The sequence below is a fragment of the Sciurus vulgaris genome (genome assembly GCF_902686455.1).
Source record: "Sciurus vulgaris genome assembly, chromosome: 3".
Classification (NCBI taxonomy): Eukaryota; Metazoa; Chordata; class Mammalia; order Rodentia; family Sciuridae; genus Sciurus; species Sciurus vulgaris.
The window spans coordinates 115,672,119-115,698,734 of NC_136463.1; the positions used below are offsets into that span (position 1 = coordinate 115,672,119).

General features: G+C 35.8%; 2 long non-coding RNA genes across 2 annotated transcripts in view; both read right to left on the bottom strand.

Annotated features, from left to right (window-relative positions):
- LOC306656537 overlaps positions 1–3,916 on the bottom strand; it is an 84,595-nt gene extending 80,679 nt beyond the window's left edge. The window contains exons 1-2 of the long non-coding RNA XR_013762555.1: positions 3,652–3,916; positions 3,219–3,338 (exon numbers count right to left, since the gene is read on the bottom strand). This is a non-coding gene — a long non-coding RNA (uncharacterized lncRNA). The remainder of the gene's footprint in view (positions 1–3,218; positions 3,339–3,651) is intronic.
- Positions 3,917–4,732: 816 nt separating this feature from the next.
- The window catches only part of LOC306656539, a 79,360-nt gene continuing 57,476 nt past the window's right edge, over positions 4,733–26,616 (bottom strand). Inside the window, exon 3 of the long non-coding RNA XR_013762557.1 lies at positions 4,733–4,861. This is a non-coding gene — a long non-coding RNA (uncharacterized lncRNA). The remainder of the gene's footprint in view (positions 4,862–26,616) is intronic.

The following is a 26,616-nucleotide window of genomic DNA, read 5'->3' on the forward strand; positions in this document are numbered from 1 at the left end:
TGTAATGATAACGCTACAGGGTTGTCCTACAATTGACCTGAGGCAAAGTGGGCAAAACCCTGGTGCTGGACATGGTATGCAGCAAACCACCAGCAACTGGCATCTTTGCTTTTTCTCAATTTAAAGCAAATCTAGTGTGCATGTACAAGTACATAACAATAAATCTCATCAGTATGTGCAACTATAATACACCAATAAAAAATTTTCAAAAAGTGGATAAAAAACCAAATCAATACCTTACTCTGAATATTTAAAAAATAAAACACTGCTCCCAATAACATATATAATAATCAATGCTTCAACAACCTCTAGTACTTTCATTTGTGCCTATAATGTAGCCCTAAATGCCAACTCCTATTATCACTTTAAAATTCTTATGCCGCTTTCAAGATCATGATTAAATGTCCCTTGGTTCAATAAATCTTGCCTCAGTTTCACCAAATTTAAGTATCTCTATCCTTTCGACTCTCATATGTACTCTGCTTACAATACCATTCAGGTGTTAAACATATTCTGCTTTATGATTTACATAGATTTTTAAGTACCTTAAAGAACTGTTTTATTTCTCTAAACACCTCTCTCTCTCTCTCTCTCTCTCTCTCTCTCTCACACACACACACACACACACACACACTCACACACACACTCACACACACACTCAACATACTATATCTTCAGTAGATATTTTTTTGGATCAATGAATTAATGCTGCAAAGTTAGATCCCAAAGATATAATGCAACATCAGTGCTTAAAAACAAGAGAAAAAAGTAGTCTTAATTTAATATCTATGCTAGTATAATAATCTAGAAGAGTAATAACAATTCAGATAGAACTGAGTTGTCTTTCATTATTTATTCCTAAAATCATAAACAACAGTTCTAAATAAAAGTTCATCTTCTCGAATTTTAGAGGTTGGTTTTAAGAACACTTCTGGTGATGGTCAACTTAGGAGGCATGAATCTTTAAAAAGAGGCTCTTCAAGGGAGGGTTAGGCTGCTTCCTGATACACATCCAGCCTGAGCTCTGTTAAAAGTGTGTGGAATGTGTGTGTAGCTGCAGAACAGTCTGGATCTCCTACTCTGTTAACAATGGTCATTCTTTGTCATGCTTCTACCTCGATTGGGGAAATCTGTGATAAAAGAAGCACATACGTCAAATGTAATAGCAGAAAGCAAAGAAAAGCCAGAAAGAGAGTGACTATGTGAAGCATTTGTTTTTTAGACCCTATGATGTTTTAAGCATATACCTAATGCTTTTTACACATGCTGAATAACCAGGCTAATTAAAAAGCCTATACAGCTCTGGTTAAAAATCTGTTCAAATTTTTTGGAGCACCTGTTACAACAGAATGCCCACAGACTTGATAGTTTAGAGCCAAGACACCTGCTACCTTATGTCTCACAGTATGTTCAGTTTTATACTGTTAGCAAAAAAATAAACACTTTTTGACATTTAGCAATCTTATACTAGTGATGTGAAATTATCAGGAAGGAGTGATAGTTTAACCCTTCCTGTGCTGCTCTGGGAAACCACACCTTTTCTTCTCTAGAAGGAAATGTTTTCTAATATTGTCCCATGAAGCTACTGACAGTTTCTCTAATCATCCCCAACCATGCAAGGTTGGCTAAAGGGTATAGGTTATCTTTTTGGAAGTTAGAAACAGGAATTTCCTACTTTAAAGAAGTTCTCAGTGAGCTTATTTGGAAATAAGCATTTAAATGATGGCCATTTTACAAGTTAGTTTTTCAGTGAATCCATTAAAGAAGCATATTGTTGTTTTGACTTTTGTCAACTATTTATGAAACTCTACAAAAGGTTTGATATAATTATGCCTACTGATATTTTTACTAAAACTTTGCTTTCAAATGTGTCTAATTTTGAAAGAAAAATATTAGAATAATTTTCTATAGTTAAGGAATTTTCAGAATCCAGACATATGTACACAGGAACATTTGAATATATCTCATAGATTCAATGTTAGAATATATAAACAAATCTTATGAAAATGATATTAAAATGTTTTTCAAGGTATATCCTTCCTAAACAGCTGCTATTTTATCTATAATACATAAGTCCCCTGAGGTGTGGAATTATATTTTATTTAACTATGTTAACCTAGAGGTGAAAAATTGAATGAACAAATATATCAGCTCGGTTCTAAAAAAATTCTTCAATTTTATGCCATCATTCAGTTTTCAAAATTTAGCTCACGTTAATGACATTTTCATTAAGAAAATCTACCTTGGTGTGGCCACTCAACTTCCAAAATTGTGTCCAACAGCCAAGTTATGCATATACATAAAGGCTTAAATATAGGGATATAATTTCCAGGATTGTTTAAACAGCAAAATAATTTGAAACAATATAAACACCCTTTGATAGGTAATCAGGTAAATAAATTATGATAAATCAATACAGTAGATTGTGAATAAAGCAGTTCTGTATATGATAATATGAAGCCATCTCCAAGATTGGCTGTTAAATGAAAAACACAAAATGTAGGAACAGGTAGCTGAATACACACACACACACACACACACACACACACACACACACATACACACACACACACACGAAAATTCATAGCAATGTACGGTATCTCTGAAGGAAACTACAATAAATTGATAATAGTAGTTATCTCAGGGGTGGGGGGGCTCCAAGGAGAAGGGCACAGAGATAGGAAGAGTACTTATTTTTCACTAATTTTTTTTAATGTTAGCAATTTATTTCATATACATAGTAATTAGTCGAATTCTGCAAATTAAAATAGTGCTTAAATTTGGGAGGAAAAAAGAATATGTAACACATTATAAGCATACTTGAACATAGTATTCTAAAGTACCTCTGAATTTCCAGACTGTTACTGAGTTAACTCTAAATCAGTATTTAACAATATAAATCACTATTTAATGTCTAATTATCATGACGAAAACAGCTTTTGCATGTTGAATGTGTATAGCTGTATTCAAATACAAGCTGTTTTGACTTTTAACCAACATACCAGAACTAGGAGTGATTTTATTGCATAATTAGAAAACAACCTAGGATATATTTTTCTCAGATGTTTTTAAAGATAATGGGATGTATTTTTAAATGTTTAAGAGAAACATTTTAATTCCTGCACTTCTATTGGAAGAGAATTTCTATTTGTACTGGGAACCAGAGAAACTAAGGTTCAGCAGGCACTTTGTAATTCTGTGTTGGAAGCACCCCATACCTGAGACTCCCAAGGTCTAGCTCCTAAATGGACAAGCATGAACCATGTGACTTCTCCAGGATTTGCATGGTGGAGCCATATACCATGCACATTGCCCTCTAGTGGTTGTCAGGACCTACCCTGGAAAGGGGAATAGAGCAGATGACTTACCTTCACACCTCCTTTCTGCCCTGCATGACAGAAGGTTCTAGTCTTTCAGAAACAACTTTTCCATCCTCAAGAACAGTCACCCAACAACTCCCCCAAATCATTGGACGAACACTCTAAAATTAGAGTAGATTTAATGTGTATTTGTATTTTAAAGGTGAACATGAAATTATGACTAGCATTAGCACAAAGAATAAATTCTGCTGAGGAATAGCAGGCTTTAATAAGATTGGTTGGTGAGAGGGAGACTGAGACCAACTAAGCTGGATTGACTTTAAAGACTCACCTCACTACATCATGTAAACACAGTGGTATACCAATATTTCCAGATCTCCCTTTTTGGACCACACCAGGATTCTAATTTTGGCTCCCTTGCGAGATGGGATCATGTGACTATCCTCTTAAGTGGGAGAAGAGGTTATGGATGACACTTCTGGGCTGGAAGCATTCACTTGCTCTAAGCCGATGTGAGATCCTGCAGACCTCTCTTTCCCTCTGCCACAGACACCAGTAATCTTCCAAAAGCAGATGTTCTGTCAACTGGGTCCTGGAGAAGGAAATAAATTTATGTGAATGAAAAAATAAACCTGTGTGGCTTTAAGCCACTGACATTTGGGGATTATTTGTTACTACCATATAATTCACCCTCTCTTTACCCAACTTATTCTAACAGATACTTGTGAGAGACAGAGTAAGCCTCCAGAAATGACTGAAAATAGCCTTCAAGTTTACAAAGGTAGTAATTAATGACTGCTGGATTGTTAGAACTACAAGTGTAACACACACACACACACACACACAAATTGTATACAGTATTTTTCAATTGCTCATTAAAATTTTTTCAGATATTAATTTTGACTACTTCCTTATAAGGTGGTAGAATTACACAATTTAGAGAAAGAGGAAATGAGTCAGTTTCTTTCTCTCTCTCTCTACCTCTATATTTTATTTCTATTTCTTTCTTTCTCTTTCTCTCTTTATTTTTAATGAGGAATTCTCATTTTTAAAGAAGTAGATACCCAAATAATTTTTCACAGCAATATATCTTACTTATTTTTTTAACTTTCTTGTTTTAAAACAAGTCATCATTTCTTTTATTTAACAAGAACTTTAATACGGTATAATTTTTTAAAATTTATTTTTATTGTTAACAAATGGGATACATCTTATTTCTCTGTTTATACATGAAGTAGAGGCATACCATTTGTGTAATCATACATTTACATAGGTTAATGGTGCTTGATTCATTCTGTTACTTTTAATATATCTTATTTAATAGAAAATTTTCTGTTCACATGGAAAGGTTACATAATTCCGCAGTCCTGTAAATTGCTCTATTTGCCGTACTTACCTTATGAAGGAGGTCACACAACCTTGGGATGAAGTTTTGCAGTCAGAGAATGTCTAGGAAAAAATTTAGCTTGAGGTAGGACCTGGGAAGAGAAGGTTTTCCATGATGTTTGCATGTATTATCTCATTCAATTTCCACGAGAATTCTGGGGGAGAAAAATTGGTTAGTCACTTTACTTCCATTTTACAGATAAAGAAATGGAGGCCCTTGCCTGTTGCTAGAATTATAAAACTATGACTGGACTCTTGGACTCTGAAGTCCTTGCTAGGGCTCCATCTGTATATTACAGCCCCTCTGTTAGATCTGTCTTAAATGTCTTTCAGTACATAGTGAACTGTAACCCAACTTGATGTATCAACAGACTGTAACTTACTCTGTAACAAGTAACTGAATCTTAGCCAATCACAAGCAACTAACTATTCAAACTGTATTTAAATAGGAAAGCAGGTGATCTGTTCACAATCATGCTCTATCTATACCTCACTTCCATTTTTTGTATGTTATTTGATCCATGTGGTGGGATATGGAGCATTTTGAACCATTTTTGGTCCAATTTGTCTTTATTTGTAGAATCCCAAATAAAGTCAATTAAGATCTGGGAGGTGGGAAGGGCTTGATTCTAAGAGTGTCACCATCCCACATTTGCATAGCACTTTCCAATTTGAAGAGTTCTTTTTTAAATATGACCTTTCCCTGGCTCTTTATCATGCATGCAGCTCCTTTTTCTATGTATATGTCCATGCAACAACACTGTGCATTTTCTAGGACAAGTTCTCCATATTATTGGCATGGAAACCAGAACTCACTGAGTCTAAGTGAATAACATCCAAGATCTCATCAGCAATAAGTGACAGAATTAAGATTCAAAATCAGATTTTTCTGGCTAAGTCCAGGAATTCACTTACTGTTCTACTCTGCTCTGTGTAAATAAAGACAATTGAAAGAAAAGACCCAGAGGCTAAATCTACAGTCAAGGAAAGAAACTGTGTACCTGTCTGTCACTGTGTTTCAGGTTCCTATTTCTCCACTAGTGAGTGATTACCTTTAGATCTTTAGGATGGTGCTTTATGCTTGTTGAATGAGTAGGTAAATGTATTGATAAGTAAACTTGATGTTATTTTTAGATATACTTTGAATTTTTATTCACAAGAGAATGCACCTTTTCTTCCTGAACTCAGAGTCCCAGGCCTTGAGCCCAGGCTCACCCCTCCCATTTCAGAACCAAGGACAAAAATACAAATGGGAGCCCATATACAATATGACCAATTATTTTAAAAGTGGAAAGCAAGCTAACAAGCAGAGAAAATTTTATTCTATTTCCCTACCTTGATAAATACATCTTCATAATGATTTTTAAAATATTGAAGTATGTGAAAAGTTATGGACTTTTATCATTGAAATTTAGCAAAATACAAAAAATGAATGAATTGAATTTTTATCACACATATCTATGTGGAGGTCTGTGATATTGGGATAAGAAATAAAATAAATATATAATTTATAAATTATCATGTTGTTTAAAAAACTTTTTCTTGCTTTAATTTTAGTAGGATTACTAACAATGTTGTTATGAGATTTTCACATTACTTATGCTTTATTGACTGTAATGCTAAGTTAGACAAATCTCCATTCATTGTTGTTTTTAAGTAGCTTTTTATTAATTCCAGTTTGAAGAAACTGCTCTGCTGAGGCTATAAAGACAGAAATTGTCAAATTACCTAAGCAATAATTAGATTTAGAACTGAGTAAGATCTGCATATCTTGTTCAAATATTATAATAGTTATATATGATAATTTACTATCATTATAGAAAATATTTTAAAATATTTTTATTTCATCATATGCATAGCTATCGCTTTTATCACCACTTTACTATCTCTTAGGGCAATATGTGGATCATTTAATAATGTAAAGAATCAATATTCTTTACTTGCTTCATGAATTTTAAGCTTAGACCTGCATACATACAGGCCGAATATTCCTTGTCCAAAATGCTTGGGACCTGAAGTATTTTTTATTTCGATTTTTTTTTTTTTTCATATTTTGAAATATTTGGGGTTAGGACCCAGATCAAAACATGAAATTCATTCTGTTTCATATCCACCTCATACATATACCTGAAAGTCATTTCATACAATATTCTTAGTGCACCTACATTTTGACTGTAACCAATCATGTGAGTCAATATGTGGAATTTTCCATTTGAGGCATCATGCAAGATTCTAAAAATGGTTTGGGGTTTTAAAGCATTTTGGATTTTGATTTGCCAGATTAGGTATGCTCCACCTGTACAATTTGAGAAATATGAATTATTTAAAACCCAGACTTCTACAGCTTCGTGTAACTATTTCAAATGTTGCACCAGTCTACAAGTACCTCTGGAAACACAAATTAAAACATGAAGTGAAGCAAGAAAATAGACATTCAATACTACTGGGATACTTCATCATAACAAGAGTCTATTTCACTCATGTTAATTAAAAGAAAAAATTTGACAAGTTAATACATTTATATTTTCACTTCTCTAAGTGTTTACATTGCTTAAATTGTTGCCTGGATTCTAAGCAGTGTGCTTCTCCAATATCAGTGGTGACTCAACCCACACAACTCCATGCCATTTGAACAGTTGACTTTTGCTTTGAGACAATCAAGCAGATTTGAAGAAGCATTTCTTTGAGGCCTGAATGATGTTAATCTTGATCATCAGTGTTAAAGTTTACCATGTGACAGTGATATTCATGTGCTCTTTAATAAAGTTATTTAATGTGTGATATAATGGACCCTATAAAGTATGGGTCCTGGACAGGAATCCCTCTTTCAGGGACTAAGAACTGTACCCACTGAAACAATTCTGAAGGATATGCCAAATGTCACTTATTTTACTTTACCTGTTCACAAATTACTTACGGGTAAGGAAATGTAAGAAAAACAAAGTAGTATTTATTATTTAGCACATATTTTATTCTCAAGCATTGATGAAAGTATTTAAAATGTTATCATATTTTATCCTGTAAACAACCTAGGACATAGCTAATCTTACTCTTCCTCCTTTCATAAATGAGAAAACTGAGGCTTACAAAAGTTAGGTAACTTGCCTCAGGTCACAGATTTGGGAAGCAGGGAGCCAGGGGCCCCTAGAATCTTCACTCATAGAATGTAAATTGGTCACAATCTTTTCATCCCATGACTTCATCATTCATGTCTTAATTTTGACTTGCTTTTTAAAATGGTTTTTAACTTAAATTTATTTTGAACTAATAATATGAAACATAAAAATTGTACTTATTTCTGGGGTGCCATGTGATGTTTCAACACACAGATACACTGTGCAGTGTTCAGATGAAGGTAAACATATCTGTCTCTTCAAACATTTATTTCTTTATGAAGAAACCATTCACAGTCCTTTCTTCTACCTTTTTGAAATATACAGTACATAATTTTTATCTATAGCCACCCTACTCTCCAACAGCACACCGGAACTTGCTCTGGTTTAACTGTAGCTTAGTACCCAGGATCAGCCTCTCCCACCTCTCCCTCCTCCCTACAGGCCTCAGCCTTTGGCAACCACCATTCTATTCTCAACTTCTATGAGATCAACTTTTTTATATTCCACATATGAGTGAGATCCCTTAAAGGTTTTTCAAAAAATTACACATAAGGGAACAATAGAACAATGTGTTAAAACTCCTTGGCTTACAACCCCAGCTTCACCACTTCCTAAACGGGTCACTTTGGAATTCAGACTCCACGAAGTAGAAAGTCATAGTACCAACATTGTAGGTAAAATAAATATAAGAATAACTATAAAATTAATAGAAATATAACTCAAGATAAGTGAGTTAATAATGTAAAGCGCTCATAACACTAGGTATCATATAAATGTTTGCTTTTCTTGTTAAGTACAGTTGATTTTCTGAACTGCTCATTAGTACAGTATCTTTCAGAGCTTTGTTGAGCTGAACTGAGATATGGAAGACAGAACAACGCCAGACACAGAGAAAATGCTGTGTTAACTAACCACATCATCACCACCATCATTATTTTTAGCAGTAATAGTAGTAAGTGCTAGTAGTGTGCTTTCTGAGCCTCATGATGCATGAAAAAGTCCCATTTTCGTTTCTTTTACTCAGGAATGATAATTGAGCTTCATATAAGCAGCTAGGTCACTTTTTGTTTCTCAAAACTTTACACATTGGCGGGGTTCATCCCAACCTTGCTTCTACTCCTAGTGCACTGAGACCTGAGGCACACTTCCAGAAGTAGCAGTGTGTACTCCTGGGACATTTTGACACTGTAGATGATAAGAAGAAGGAACAAACATGAGAAGACAAAGAAAAGACAAAGTTAAAAATGAGAGAGAACCAAAATGGAGAAAATTTGAGGACTTGGAGGAACAGTGGAGAACAGAATTCCAAGGAATTAAAGAATTAACCTTAGAAAGAAACAGGAGCACATCACCCTTTGTAGCGCAGGGTAGCGAAGAAATGGTGAGAATGATGTGGGAAGAATACACTAAATTTACATGTTTGCTGATAGAATTTCTGGAAATTACTCACTAATGATCTCAATTTTTCCTATAAATAGGAAGTGAATTCATTTGCTCGTAGTGAGAGTTCACATGATGAGATCTGGGTTTTGCAGAAGAGAATAGAGGAAGTTTGAAGTAGCTGTAGAGAAGGTAGAGAGGCCGGGACGGCACCAAGAGCCTGAGCTGACTGTTGTGCAGTGCGTGACGTGGCCCTGTGGTTTCCTTCAGCAGTGCTCAGAAATGCCACGTGAGTGCAGGGAAGAGACAGGTGGGTGGGGCTTTGAGAGGCTGTTAAATGGAAGGAAATAGAAGTTTAAAGATATTAACAAGACAGAGGAAGAAGTGATAAGGGAGAAAGTAGGGGGAGTATGGGGATATGGGAGAAAGATGGGGAGAGTTGCCTGATGTGTCCTGTTATTGCAAAACAGGGCAACTATGGCAAGAGATTGGTAGATTGGAAGGTAACAGTTTAGAAAGTAGCCGGTCTGCATTGTGACAACATGAGAGACTACTCTGGGAGAGAAGCTGGAGAGGAAAAAATGAAGGTCCCTGGAGAACAGGAATTAGAGAAATGAGACATTAGGCAACTAGAAAGCGTATTCATTTGCTAGGACTTCTGCTTTAGTCAGCTTTTTCATCTCTGTACCCAAAACACCTGATGAGAACAACTTAAGGGCATCTTGTTGCTGGTGGGACTGCAAATTGGTGCAACCACTATGCAAAGCAGTGTGATGATTTCTCAGAAAACTTGGAATGGAACAACCGTTTGACCCAGTTATCCCACTCCTAGGTTTATACCCAAAGGACTTAAAATCAGCATACTACAGTGACACAGTCACATCATGTTTATAGTAGCTTAATTCAGAATAGCTAACCTATGGAAACAACCTAGGTGCCCTTCAACAGATGAATGGATAAAGAAGTTGTGATATATAAACACAATGGAATATTATTCGGCCATAAAGAAGAATGAAATTATGGAATTTGCTGGTAAATGGCTGGAACTGGAGATTATCAAGCTAAGTGAAATAAGCCAATCCAAAAAAATCAAAGACTGAATGTTTTCTCTGATGTGTGGATGCTAACAAACAATAAGTTGTGGGAAGTGAAGAATAGAAGTTCACTGGATTAGACAAAGGGAAGGGAAGGGGGATGGGAATAAGAAAGACAGTAGAATGAATTGGACATAACTTTCCTATGTTCATATATGAATACATGACCAGTGACACTTCACATCGTGTACAATCACAAGAATGGGACCTTAATTAGAATAAGTCATACTTCATGTGTACATAATATGTCAAAATATACTCTACTGTCATGTATATTGAAAAAGAACAAATAAAATAATTTAAAAGACAGAAGGAAATGTTTATTTGGAGATCATGGTTTTAGAGGTGTCAGTTGGGGTAGCCAACTCCATTGCTCTGAGCCCAACTGAGCAGCATGTCGTGGGGAAGAGCCCAGCAGAAGAGCACTGCTCTTCTCATGGTGGCCAGGAAGAGAGAGAGGCTGAGGAAAGGGGCCACAGGGAAGATGCACACTTCCAGGACAAGCTCCCAGTAACCGTCCTCTTCCAGCACCCCCACTGCCTCCAGTTACCACCAGGCAGTTCATTCCAATCAGGTTGGACTGATTAGGTTACAACTCTCATAATTCAATCACTTCACCTCTGAATATTCCTGCATTAACAGGAGTTTTGGGGGGACACCTCATATCCAAACCATGACAGCATCCATAATAAAATACCACACATGGGAAGGTTAAAATATAGTTCTTGTGGGTAAAACTCTGAAATCAAGGTGTCAGGAGGGTTGGTTCTCTCCTTGGCTTGTAAATTACCATATTCTTCTTGTGCCTTGCTTTTGCTGAGGCTGGCTTTGGACTTATGATCCTCCTGCCTCAGCCTCTCAAGTCAGTCTTTATTTCACAAGATGTATCTGTAAACTAATATCCTCATATAAGGACATCAGTCATATTCAATTCCAATAACCTCATTTCAACTTAATTACCTCTTTAAAGATCCTATCTACAAATACAGTCACATTCTGAGGCACCGGAGTTTTAAGACTTCAGCATGAGCTTGGGGTACACAATTCAACACACAACAGATGGGTCTTCCACAACAAGGTGGAGGGGACCCAGAAAAATGGTAGAACATAGAGATAGGGAAGGTGAATGCAGTACCACATTCTGCAGTAATTAAGGTCTAACCAGCTTTCTTCTGTTTCATAGAGGCCATGTCTTTTGCATATTATTTAAAATTCCAAACCATTTTCTTCTTGCAGCCTTTTTCTTCCATAGCCCCATGGAAAGTTCCATGTTGTTTTTCTGTTGTGGTATTAGCTTTTGTCCCCAAAAGACAGGATTTGTGGCTGGCACAAGTGTTCAGGTGTTGGGGTGATTTCTCATTTACTGTACAGCTGGAGATCTGGCTCATGGGGCGAGTTCCTGACCATGCCCTAGTCTCTGACTGACATCCATCTTATCTGACAGAGGAAGACAGGGAAAGGCCACTCCCACCCGACAGGTGGATTCTCTGACACACTGAACATAAACAGCATAAAACACAGCTGCAGTCTACACACCCACTGCTGGAACTGTTAGAACTTTCCCATTTTCTGCACTTCTTAGTCATAATAAAAATCGTGTCTACCATTTATTGAACAAAGCGTTGTTCTGTAAAGTACTATACTTTGTACTCTATATTCACTAACTCATTTAATACTAATGGCAACCCCAAATGAGGAAAATGAATAAAGATTGGATAACCTGCTTAGTCGTTCAGCTGTAAGTGGCAAGTCAATCTGTTTTTTGTTTGGTTGGTTGGGGTTTTTTTTGGTACCAGGGATTGAACTCTGGGACACTCAGTCATTGAACCACACCCCCAGCCCTCTTTGGTATTTTTATGTAGAGACAGAGTCTCACTCAGTTGCTTAGCACCTTGCTTTTACTGAGGCTGGCTTTGGACTTGTAATCCTCCTGCCTCAGCCTCCTGAGCCGCTGGGATTGCAGGCATGCACCAACACACGCAGAGCAAGTCAATTTGATTCTTAGGTCCTGTACTCAATTACAGTGCTTCATTTGGAGGGGCAGAATCTCTGTAGATACAATGACCTACCACCAATGCCACATCTTGTCAGGGTGTTTTTGACTTGTTTCAGAGTAGCTGTTCTATTCCATTACAGGAGACAAAGAATTATTTAGGCTACAAATTGTTTTTCTCCATCTACTTTTATTAAGCTTGAGAAAATGGGTAAGTTTCTCAGAAGTTTGAGCATTAGATTATCTGTTGGTTTTAGTTTTTAGTATAAGAGACTTTTGTCAATATTTCATCGACATTTTAATGGGAGATTGGGAGAAACGATATCAGGGACTGTTAATTAATTACATGCCATTAATCATAGACTCCCCCCTTCTTCCTCTTCTTCTTTTTTTTTTTTTTTTTTTTTTCCTTTTTGCAGGTGTGGTGCATGTGGTTGTTTTTTATTTTGCTTTGCAGTACTGGGGATGGAGGCCAGAGCCATGTGCATGCTAGGCAAGCACTCTACCACAGACCTTTTTATTTTGAAACAGGGTCTTGTCAGACTCCCTAGTCTGGCCTCAAACTTGTGATCCTCCTGCCTCAGTCTCCTGAGCAGCTGGGATTACAGACATGTGCCACCACACTCAGCACCCCTTTTTGTTTTCTATACGTCTTTATTTATTACCCTTTCTACCATCTCAGAAAATCACTAGAGTCAATGACAATTTGATGTTTAAATTTACTGAGCTGATTCCAGAAGGGACATTAATGTTAAGTTATAACTAGAATTCACCTGCCCATTTAAGTAGGTTTTTCCTCTTTGTTGACACTGGGCTCTGGAGATTGAGGGTAAGAAGGATTAAGGCAGAATACAGAGGATAATTTCTTTCTGTGGAAATCTGTCTTGTTAACACCTACTCTACTCATCTTGGGCTCATATTAAATAATCAAACTCACATGACACAAAAGACTTCACCAACTCCTAATTTACTCTGTTGAAATTCCTTTAAGATTCCTTTTCTTTTTTGCAAAGATTTTTAAAAATTGACTAACTGAAAACACTTTCATTTTATCTAATTTTCTACCAAATTAATTCCCAGAAATGCAGTAATGCAGTGAATTTGAAGGACTCTAACTGATCAAGAAAATCTACCAAAAATCAGACACATACATTTATCAATAACTCATTTGTGCTGTTTCACTGATATTTTTTACAAAGGAAGATATTGCCCGTGATGTGGATACTTAATTTTTGTACACATGTATTGTATGTGGGTATATACAATGTATATTAAATTGTTTAATCTATGAAGTGTGTAGCACTTTCTTTTATGGCCTCTTGTTCTCTACCATCTGTTATAGTTATTTATCTGGAAAAGTATAATAATTAAAATTTTATACATAAATAAATGCATAGAACCCAAATTTTAAAAAAATTGGGGAAAACTGTATTATGCCTTTTAAATCCTTAGTATTTTGACACATTTCATTGCTAAATAAAACTGTTTTTAATTTAAGCTAAGAAAACTAATTGGTATCAGATACTAAAAGTTCTTGTAAGTTGTTGAAAGTGTTAGTTCTGGGAATAGCATTTTTATATTTTTCATATTGATTTGCCTTTGAGACAAACTGCAACAAGAAAGCAGGTGATAAGCCTTTGTTAATGCCTCTGGGAAAAAATGCTGTAGCTACAGACTACTGTTGATAAACAGATTTTGAATTAATTAGTTCTGCATAATTATGTGAGACATCAAGTCTCTAAATCCAAATGCAACTGGTCTTATATTGTTTTACACATAAAAAAGAAAAGAAAAAATATTATCTTAAAACTTACCTCCCTTGTAGGTTTACTTTTATAAAAGAAAATGATCTAAAATTTTTAATGGTATATGTTTAAAGCATATATTAAATATTTATTCTTAGATTTATAAAATGTGATAGAAAGAAATTAGCTTTTTCTAAATTATTACCATTTGTGACAGAGTTGGGACTTGGAGAGAGCTGTCATTCCTGCCTCATACTTCCTGGAAGTTACGTTCTATTACCAGAAAATGCCAAAGTGAACATCTTAACAAAAATAGCCTGCCACTAAAAGGGCGGAACTTTTAAGAATTTTGCCCCTACATTGCAATAGTAACAACAATTAAAGAAAAGCGGAGGGGAAAATGCTTTAAAAGAACCAGCAAGGGAAACTACAATTTTTTTCTGAGAAACAAGAAAGAAGTCTTAATAAATGGAGAAATATACAAGGAAACAACATCAGATTCAATATGATGATGTTAATTATTATCAAGTCAATATATATGATTAATCCAATTTAATCAAAAGTTTGATTAGATTTTTTTAGAGTTGTTGAACAATTTTGAAATAAATTATCAAGGCGAATAAACACGAAGATAAGAAAGTTAATCTAAAGATAATTTGTTTGGAGCGACTTGCCCTATTAGAAACTGATATATTATAAAACTAATAATTTTCAAAACGTGATACTGACTAATGTAAGAAAATGTAAGAATAGCCAGAAGGTCAATGAAATAAAGCAGATGATCCAAAGACGGTCCAAACCTCTGAAATAGCCAATCAAAGAGAGTGGTTAAACAATGATGATATAATTAGTCAAGTAATGAGGTATTTTATAAACATTTAAGATCATAAATTTGAAAAAAAATAATTGTTAGGAAAAATGTTCATGAAAATATATGAAGTGAAAAATATGTGAGTCAAGGTTAAGTATGTACTTAAATGTTTTTATATCTCTATATTTTATGTATTTTTAAATATTTAAGAGAAAAACATCAAAGTATTAAAATTAAAATATTAATTTAGCTGTTTATGATATAATTGTGTTACTTTTTACTTTATTTTTTACATTAGTTTATATTTTCCAATTTTTCTGTACTCATTGGCATCTAAGAGACTTTATGTCACCTTTACCCCAATAAAAGAAAAGACTAGATTAAAATTTTTAAAACAGGTTTATTTTATTTCATTTTTATAGCTAATTTGTGGTTAACCAACTCTGTCGATACTGACTTCAGCAACTTTAAATGCAAAGTCAGATTTCTCTGCTACTTCAAATTCCAAAGAATTATAATGTCATGGTTTTCTTTAAGTACTTCATGAGTCACAAACAGCCCTTCAAGAGTGTACAGTAATTTGCCACTCCAGTTCTGATTATTGTACAATTATATTAAGCCTAGTGTTATACTTCTAAGCAGGAAAAAAGCCTACTATTTTATACCAGGATAATAATTTTCAATAAAACAAGGCCTATTTATAGTACATCTTTGTATAATTTCATAGTTATTTGGCTTGCAAAAAACAGAGATTCCCCAACTCAAATTTATTGAACTATGAGGAAATTTGTTATTCCACATAAGAAGCCTGGAGCTTTGGATGGTCTCCAAGTGGTATGCTCAATGACTCAACTATGCCAAAAGGGGCCTAAGGCCTTTCACCTCTCCATTCAGGCATTGTTAATACGTCAGCTTTATTCCCAGTTTGGTTCTCTTCCTTGGAATAAGAAGGTTTTAGTTATAAAAATGTCAAGAGGAATAAAATAGACCATCTCTCCCTGTGTCTCTTTCTTAGAAGACAAGAAGCTGCCATCAGGCTACTCAAACTTCTTTGGTCAGAACTAGATCACATGGTCCTTCTTAAACCATTACTGTCAAGCAGAAGTAAATTTACATAATCGCCATGGACAAATCAGCCTTGGGGTCAGCTTCCCCAGAAACACTTGATGGATGGCTAGGTGCACACTATCTGGCTTTGCTGTGCAAAAGGAAAGGGCAATGGAGAGAACAAGGAGGTCCATGTAGTATGAATGTTAGGTAGTCAGTCTTTCCTGCTCTAGTCCTCCATGTTGGACCTTCAGGACTGCAAAACAAGCAAGCCAGTTTATAGCTTAAGCAACTGAATGGACATTGGTACTATACACAGAGTTTAGTTTGGGACCTTGGTAGTTTGAATTACTAATGGAACATCTCAGTAGAAATGTACAATAAATAGAACTATTTTTTAAAGACTTTTTATGATTATTACCAACACTATTAAATTGGCATTAAATAGCTTCATGAAAATCTCAGCAAATAGTAGTGATTGCCAGAATATCCAAGCATTTTTTTCCTTTCTAGCTCTGACATGATTTGAGTGATACGATGAGAAAAAGTCATAGCAAATGTTTTACATGCTGACAATTTAAACTAATAGATATTTTTAGATGTTGTGTAAGAAAAGAGCTCTGGGCTAAAAATGCTGCTGACATTTAAAGGCTCTCTGTAAACTTCAGAAATGTGTAGCCTTAGACACCAAGACTAGTCATTTAGAAATAATGCTTAGCATCTAGACTTAATCCTTTTCCAACTCTGCTTTCTGTCTTGGTCTAAGACATCTGCATCCCCAAGCACTTCTAAGATACTTCTTTGGGCCCCAAAAGCCTCACTCTTGTTGGGCACAGGGTGTTTCTGGCAAGTCTATCCTTTTTAACAAGGTTCTTTGTCCCTATGTTCAAGCTCCTCCAAAAGAAAAGAGTTAAGCTCTTGTTCTCCATTAAGACAAAGGTTCCCGTCTGAAGAATATGGATAAAGATTCTTTTGATGGTTCATCCAAAAAACATTTATTTTTTTTCTGGTGTCGGGATTGAATCTTGAGTCTTGTGCACACTAGGCAAGTGTTTTACCACTGAGTCACATCCCCAGCTCGCCAAAATATATTTTCAATAATATGTTTTCTTTGCATATTTGTGTTTTAAAATTCCATGGTAGAAATTTGGAAAACATGGAAAAGTAAAATGGAATCCTAATGCTACCTCTCAGATACCAATGATTAATATTTTGGTATCTTTATAATCTTCTTTCTGTGTCTATATATAACATAAATACATGGTTTTCTTACAAATTTGAGACTATGCCCTAAATAATATTTTATAAACATGATTTTTGTTTGCCATTTATAATGATTATCTTTCTGTGTTTTTAAATATACCTCAAGAACATATTTTTAATGACTGAATTGTAATCCATCATATTGTATAACAGAAATGGTATTTACCAAGCAAATTTCCTTTCATGAACATTTAGGTGGTTTCCAATTTTGTATGATTTAAATAAAGGTTCTTTGAACTACCTTGAACAAAAATGTTTGTGGGAGTTGGGGTTGTGGCTCAATGGTACGGTGCTTGCCTAGCACATGTGATGCACTGGGTTCGATCCTCAGCACCACATAAAAATAAAATAAAGGTATTAAAAAAAAAAAGTTTGTGGCCATCTCTTTTAAGTTCCTTAGGAAATTTCCCCAAAGTTGAAATACTCGGTAAAAAGACTATGAATACTCTTAGTGCATGTTGTCAAACGCATATTGCCAGGAAGTTTTTACTGATTTATCATTCCACAATTATATAGCTTATAATACTGGTAATTCAGAGTAAATGACTGGTGTTTTCCTCTCATAAATATTGCAAGTGTTCTTTGCTATTTTATAATTCTTCATCAGCTTTCTGCAACATTGGCTAGTAAGTTCTCATGTCTTTCTTCTAAAACTACAACCATCTATAACCATTTTGGAGGAGGAAAGAGCCATTGATCTAGTACTGAAGGACCAGGTTTTAGTTCTTGCACTATTAGTCTCATAGAGTTGATTCTGGAAACTTAACTTCCCTGGCCCTCAGTTTTTTCTGTCCAAATAACAAGCCTGTAATAATAATCTCTACAGTCCCTTTTTCTAAGTAGAAGAAGAACAATAAAATTGTACAGTATCAGTAAATAATGTTGTAGAATCCGATGATCTTTTCAAAGTTCTTTCTTCAACAAGCTAACATTCTTCTTCTCAAACAAATTTTTAGGCTTAGATTAAGTCAACCCTGGAAGCAGTAGAGCGGTCAGCTACCTAGATGATCAGTTATGGACAGACCCACAAATCTGCACCTCACCTCATTTATGCCAATGTTGCAGATTTACTCTTCAAGTGCTAAGGATCCCAGGAGGAAAGTCATAGCCTTAGCCTTCAAGTAACAGAGTAGGAATCCTGAGTTCATATAAACTATTCTGAATACTGTCACAGGAAAAGGTCTGTCAATATTCAAGGGGATTTTGCAGTACAGTGAAAAGCTGCTTGATTTCATTTCTTTCCCTTTTCTTCACCATCACTCAAGCAAAAATGGTTTTCAGCCATTTTTCATCTTACTAAATTTTCAAACCTTGAACTTGTCCCCCATTTAAATCCAAAAGGCAATATCTATTGACCAAACTATCTCAGTTATGTTTATTTGAGAAATTTCATAATTTTCTTCTGGAAAAAGAAAAGCAAGTATTAATAATATGCCCACAAATGATTTAATGGTATCTCAAATGATCCTACACATAATAGGATACGAGAGAGGTTTTGTTCTGCCTTGATCACTATTAACTCATGATAAACAAGCAGAACGCAATCAAAGTCTCCTGTGACTCCTATAAGAGAATACAGGAAGAGTTTGAGGTGAAAGACAGGCAAGCATTATCATGCTGAGGCTACCCAGGCTGGATCCCTGAGATGAGCTGATCCTGGGACACTATTACATCTCAGATGTCTGCACTCGACTCAAATCTCAGTAGTTATTTAACTCTGACATAGTAGCACAAAGTTAAAGATTTTTGTTTTTTTTAAATTTCACAGTGAAAGTGAATTGTAATGTTTTTACCTAAATAGACTCAAGGAAGGTCATAGGTAGTATTGCTCAGTCTTGACTCAGTCTCTGGAATCACCTAGAGAACTCTCAAAAATCCCAAACCTGGCCCTGCATCCCCATTATGTTTTCAATATGAGATGTCCTCCAAAAACTCATGTGATAGTGCAGTGATGTTCAGAAGTAAAATGATTAGATGAGGAAAGGTGTAACCTAATTAGTATATTAACACATTTGATGAATTAATCATTTGAATGGACTACTGGGTGGTAACAGTAGGCAGGTGGGTGCGGCTGGAGGAAGTAGGTCACTGGAGGTATGCCCTTGGGAATTATATTTTGTCCCCAGCTCTTTCCTCTCTTTCTGTTTCCTGGCTGCCATGAGCTGAGCAGCTTTTCTTTACCATGTCATTCCACCATGATGTTCTGCCTCACTCAGACTCAAAGTAATGGAGTTAACCAACCATGAACTGAACCTCTGAAACTGTGAACCCGAAATAAATTTTTCCTCCTCTAAGTTGATCTTGTCAGGCATTTTGGTCACAGCAATGAACAGCTGACTGACTCAATTCCAAAACAATTGACTGACACAATTTCTAAATAATTAAATCAATATTTCTAAGAACAGGAATCAAGCATCCATTATTTTTAAGGCTCCCCAGGAGATTACAATATATAGCCAAAACTGAGGCCCACAATATCAAATTTAACTCAGGTAATTATTATATACATTTCAGTTTAATGTGCTTATTTGACCAACACAGAAGCAGAAATTATGGAAATAGTTATTAAAATTACTCCCTCTGGGAAAACCCATCTCTTTTGGCTCTTACCTTCTTCATGGGCTATCAGCTCTGGTGTTTGTCACATCACAGCCCCAGTTTCCTGCTTGGGAGTTCTGAGGTTACCCCAGGGGTTGTGAAGCATCTCACGGCACCTTTTACCTTTATCTCAGTGTGCTGTCAAATCATTAGAATTTGATTTGAGAGAGCCCCCAGTTAACACCTTCCCCTGTGACACTAAAGTCAGCTAAAATGGATAGATATAAATGGACATGAATTTTTTGAGTTCTGTTGGTTCTAGAAAGCCTTTATGGAAAATCTAGGACATGGCAACATCAAGGAATGACATGGGTTGGGGATTGATGAGGGAGAATCTCCAGACCCTCCTCAATCTTCATCTCCTTCCCTTCCCCATTCTTTGATGTAGACAATTAACCTTTATGTAATACATATAAAACATGTATCTTAATATATCTTATATGTGATGCCATTAAAACACAGTTTCAAAGTGCTAGAATGAGTCCCTTGGAGAAAAGACAAGCACTCACTTGAATCTTCCATCACCTACACCTTCTCCTTAGGTGTACATAGGTGTCACAGTATAATGTGTTGCATACTTGAATTATCCTGTTAGGATTTACCTTATGAACAATTTGAAAGTATTCATCATTATTTCTGCCCAACTGGCCTCTCAAATTCAAAGCCAGGAAAAAAAATGCTGTGGGTTATTTTTTGACTTAGAATGACTACAGCTACACCTACACATATAGGAAGCAGACAAATGTTGCTTGTGTGCTGCGATGGTGATGAGCATATTGATACAATGATTGTCAAACAAAATTTCCATGTGCAATTTTAGACAACAGACTCCAATATGTGAACATATATGACTACCTTTTTCCCACTGAGTTTTGACAAAGCAGGTAGTTAAAAACCATGTTTCACTCCTGTCCCTGTATCTCTAACAATGGGAATCTTAGCAAAACTGTTTTGCTTTAAGAACAACTTTAGATTCCTCACTCACTGAGCCCAGATTTGTAGTTGAAACTGAGTAACTCTCTATTTCTGTCTGGGCTTTCTTTTATCCTGTTAGCAAGCTGAAGTTACTGCAATTTGGGTCTCTTTGCTTTATCCCTTAATTCTATACACTGCATATACCCTGAATCTTCAAGAAATAGAAGACCAAGTTAGTCCAGTTTCTGACAATTTGCCTATTGTGCCTGTGTGCTAAATGTCATTATTTCTGGGACTGCTTGTGCTTCCATGATTATGACTTGATAAAATTACAGCTCAGTTCAGATCTTGACATGGAAAGAAGTTTTCAGGGTTTGTTTACAAGCTAAGGCTGCCATATGCTCCTCTATGAAAAAATATGCTAATTACCAAAGAAGAAATAAGACACAAAAACATGGAATTTCTGCAGACCTACTAAGTAAACAGGCAAGAAACTGTTCAATGAAAAAAAATGTGGTGAATCTATGTGTTTTTATGTCCAGTTGAGTCTACACAGAAAAGGTTAAAGAGCAAGAAAAGCACTTTCTAGTAGTGACAAATTAGATATGTAAATTGACATATTTCATATTTTAAATATAAATCCTTATTTTAGTCCTTGTTTATATAAGATCACATAATAAGATATTAAATTTTTAAAGCTGTATACAATAACAACCTGAACTGAGTAATTACAACTGCACAAGTGAAAGTAGGTTTTTCTTCTTTTTGCTGCTTGAACTTGCCGAGGTCTCATCTGGTACTTGTTGCTGTGGGAAAAACCAGTGTTTGAACTCAATTCTTCAGGGCTTTTTCTTTCCTGCAGCTGGTGTGTGCTTATAGATAAAGCTTTGTTTAAGAAAAGGGGGAAAAAAAAAAAAAGCAGAAGAAATCATACAGCTTTTTCACCCAACAACACACTGGCAGGAAATGCTGGCACGATAAGCTATGCCTTAAAGCATAGTTTTCATACCAAATCACCTTTCTCCATGCTGTGTGCACTACCCAAAGCTCTCCTCTCTTCATACACAGGCAACCACATGGAACTTCCTCAAGATGAAAACTCCAACAATATGTTGAATTAACCATTTATACCTTGGTATCCCACAAGCTGGGACGTGTGCTGGCAGTCTGTAACAAGGACCAGCCCTCCACAACATTGTCAAGTAGGAGAAGAGGCACATAGGTTTGTCCCCATTTTGCTGACAAAACTCAAACAAGGAAAATGCTAGCCTTTAACAAATGACCACTTAGTGAGGAAAAATTTCCAGGGGCTTTCTGCATTTTTTAGTCCCTTTTGCCTAATATTATAAGCAGACACTTAATGTTAACCATTAGTATTCCAAGAAGACAGAGAATTCTTCCCACCTCCTTGGGTCTCCATATTTTATCCACAGGGGAGTCAGGAGGATGCATCACTTTGGAACCACTTAGACTAATGTTTAAATCTCATTAGTTGTTAACGAAGTATAAGTCTCAGCTACAGTTTCTTCATCTTCTAAAGGGAGTTGATCATTTTGTAACAGCAGCATGATTACCTGGGAGCTATTTTCTCCCCATTTATTTTCCTCTACCCAGAAAGAGGACATAACACCCATCAAACTTTTTCTCTCCAAAAGACAGTGAGTTTGGGAAGGAACAAATATTGTTCTCATGCTGGCAAATCCAATGTGAACACTGTGTCTTCTGCATTTAAATTTTCAGTAAACTCAGTGACCCATCAAGAAGTAAAGCACAGAAGTAGACAACTGTGGCAGAGGGGAACTTGGTTTTATGTGGGGAATAGAGTAGAAATGTAAGGACTGCCATAAGGTCATCCATCAATGTTTTCTTAAATTAGGACAGAGAACTCACAGTTCTGGGCTACTTTAACCTGCCCAGATTATGAGATTACTAAACTTCAGGTGCACATCTCTTTGCTGGTCAGTTAGCAAAACAAAGCAATAGTGACCTTAAACGTGTCTAATTTACCATTCTTGACAATTCTCAAGTCTGAGTAAATTTTGTGATCAAAAATGACTCTCCATGAATTTCTCTGTCCCAGTAGTTAACAGTGTGGCCCTATAATTGACTCTTTCATGGAAGAATAATGTGATAGTGATAGAGAGGTCCAGAGAAGGTCTGATACTCTTTAGAATGTAAATTTTATTTACATGTGATTTTTACCACTGTATTCCCTGTGCATACCACAGTACCTGGCACATAGTAAATGTACAATAAATAGTTTTGAATGAACAAATTAATGGTTGGATGAACAAAACTGTCTCTGTTTTAGTCCATTTGTACTGCTGTAACAAAATACCATATACAGAGTGGCTTTATAAGCAATAGGTATGTCTTTTCCCACAGTTTCGGAAGCCAGGAAGTCCAAGATCAAAGCACCAACAAATTCAGCATCTGGTGTGGGCCTATTCCTCATAGACAAGGCCTTTTTGCTATGTCTTCACATGGTAAAAGATCAAGGAAGTTCTTTGGGACCCCTTTGTAAGGGTATTAATCCCATTACAAGGGCAAAGCCCTTGTGATTAATACTTGATAGGCTTCAAGAATTCTCCAAACCTGCCCCACATCTTAATACTATCACAGTGGGGTTAGGTTGCAATATATGAATTTTGTAGGAACATAAACATTCAGATCATAACATGGTTTCTCTTTTAATCTTGGGTAGGGTGAGTATTAGTAGCATTGAGATCAAAGTCTAAGGAAAAATTGCTAGATATCTATAGTTTCCAATATCTTTTTTTCAGCTTAATATCCAAAATGATGTAAAATGTCCTCTAAAGTAAAATAAATATACCTATCCTATGACCCCAAAATTCCATTTCTAGATATTTACCTGAGAGAATAAAATTAGGAGTCTACAAAAAGACATGCTGCAATGTTCATAGCCATTTTTGTGCAGACGTGTTCATAGTAATTTTATTTAAAATAACTAGAAAACAGAAAGAAGACAAATGTGCATCTGCAGGTGAATAGATAAACATTATGTGGCATATTCATACAAAAGAATACTACTCAGCACTAAAAAGGGATTATACTTCTGGAATGTGAAACACAATGTCTTGGACTTCCCTTAAATGGAACAGTGCAATATGCACTCTGGCTTCTCTGGCCTAACATAACAATTTGAGATCTGAGGATCATTTTCAACCACTCACATAAATAACTGTACACACCTCTTTCCAAATCCACATTCAGTGATGTCACATTGATCCTGTGAAATTGCAGGAATGTTTAGACCACGAAAATTGGCAAATACTACATAAACTGGGGCTTTATTTTTTAAAAGAATAAAGAATACTAATTGTTTATTTCCATTTTTTGAAAGTTAAAAAGAAAAAGGTACAGAAGCCCTGAGAGCTTGCACTCACTCATATTCTAATCTGAACCATCACTGAAAAGGCTGCATCTAGCCTGAGGTCCAGGGGCCACTCCTTAGGTGTCTTTTGCATGGTGGGCTTGATAGTCTTCACGAATTCTCCAAACCACCCACCCAGGATGTGTGCCTGGTTTGAGACCACAATGCTCCTAAAGACACCTAAAGACCTCAAGGAACAAAAGCCTCCGACACTATTTCCTAGCTTCACAAGCAGCATCTGTGTTTTGCCTCTAGCAGTGGAAACTTCTTGGTAATGGTGGAAATCACCTTCCCTCCCACCTTCCCCCTGCTTTGCCTTGTCTGCTTTCACTTCGATATATTTTCTTTTTTCTTCTTTTCCTTATTTCTAAGTTTTTTCAATGTGTGAAGTCAACCAATTCACATTATAAAGATCTGTAAAAATTGTCAGTTACAGCCAATATTTTATAATTGTCAAAAATCTTGCTCAAGAAATTTACAAAAAGCTTATAGTACAAACGAATTGACTGAATCAAGTATGATTTTTATCAGAAAGGGTGATTTGAATGGTCATTTGAAATAATAAACATTTTTCAGAAAAGTAAAATAGGTATTAATAAAACTTCAAATTCTAACAATGATAAAATCTACAAAAATAGTTTATTATTTGTTCTTATATATATATGACAGTAGAGTGTATTTTGACATATTACACATACATGGAGTATAACTTATTCTAATTAGAATCCCATTCTTGTGATTATACATAGAAAAAGCAGTCATGAAATTCATTTGAAAAAACAAGAGGCCCAGAATAGCCAGAGCAATTCTTAGCAATAAAAATGAAGCAGGAGGCATCACAATGCCAGAACTTAAATTATACTACAGAACTATAGTAACAAAAATAGCATGGTATTGCCACAAAACAAACATGAACACCAATGAAAAAGAATAGAAGACACAGAGACAGACCCACATAAATATATTTACCTCATAATAGACAAAGGAGAAAACCTATATCAGAGAAAAGATAACCTCTTCAACAAATGCTGCTGGGAAAACTGGAAATCCATATGTAGTTGAGTGAAATTTAACCCCTATCTCTTAACCTGCACGAAACTCAACTCAAAGTGGATCAAGGACCGAGGCATTAGACTAGAGACCCTGCGCCTACTAGAAGAAAAAGTAGGCCCAAATCTCCATCATATTGGCATAGAAACCAATTTCCTCAACAAGACTCCTAAAGAACAAGAAGTAAAATCAAGAATCAATAAATGGGATGCTATCAAACTAAAATCTTCTTCTCAGCAGAGGAAGCAAGAATGTAAAGAGAGATTCTACAGAATTGGAGAAAATCTTTACCACATCACCTCAGATACAGCATTAATCTCCAGGTTATACAAAGAGCTCAAAAACTTAGCACCAATAAACAAATAACCCAGTTGATAAATGGGCCAAGGAACTGAACAGGCACTTCAAGAAGAAGAAATATGATCAGTCAATACATACATGAAAAAATGTTCAACACCTCTAGTAATTAAATAAATGCAAATTAAAACTACACTGAGATTCCATCTTCTTCCCATTAGAATTATCAAGAATATAAGTAACAGCTGGGCACAGTGGTCCACACCTGTGATCCTAGCAGTTAGGGGAGCTGAGACAAGAAGATCTCGAGTTCAAAGCAAACCTCAGCAAAAGTGAGATGCTAAGCAATTCAGTGAGACCCTGTGTCTAAATAAAATACAAAATAGGGTGAGGGATATGGATCAGTGGTCAAGTGCCCCTGAGTTCAATCCCTAGAACCACCCCTGAAAAAGAATACAAGTAACAATAAATATTGGTGAGGATATAGGGGGAAAAGTTTCACTCATACATTACTGGTGGGACTGAAAATTGGTACAACCACTATGGAAAGCAGTATGGAGATTCCTCAGAAAACGTGGAATGGAACCACCATTTGACCCAGTTATCCCACTCCTTAGTATATACCCAAAGGACTTAAAATCATCATACTACAGTGACACAGCCACATCAATATTTATAGCAGCTCAATTCACAATAGCTAAGCTATGGAAACAACCTAAGTGTCCTTCAACAGATGAATGGATAAAGAAGTTGTGGTATATATACACAAAGGAATATTACTCATCCATAAAAAAGAATGAAATTATGGCTTTTGCCAGTATATGGACGGAACTGGAGACTATCATGCTAAGTGAAATAAGCCAGCCCCGCAAAACCAAAGGCTGAATGTTCTCTCTGATGTGTGGATGCTAATTTGATTAGACAAAGGGAAACGAAGGGAAGGGAATGGGGATGGGATTAGGAAAGGCAGTAGAACAAATGGGACATAACTTTTCTATATTCATATATGAATACATGACCAGTGAAACCCTACATCATGTATATCACTTCGATATCTTTTCACCTGGGTCCCCAGATTCTTGCTTCCATAACCTCAACCTGAATCCAAACTCTAGTCCTTGTACTCGATGCTTAACCCTTGATGTTTAACTTCAGCTGTTGTCCTTGGACTTGACTCACACTAAGAATGCACCTGAGGAGAGAGCAT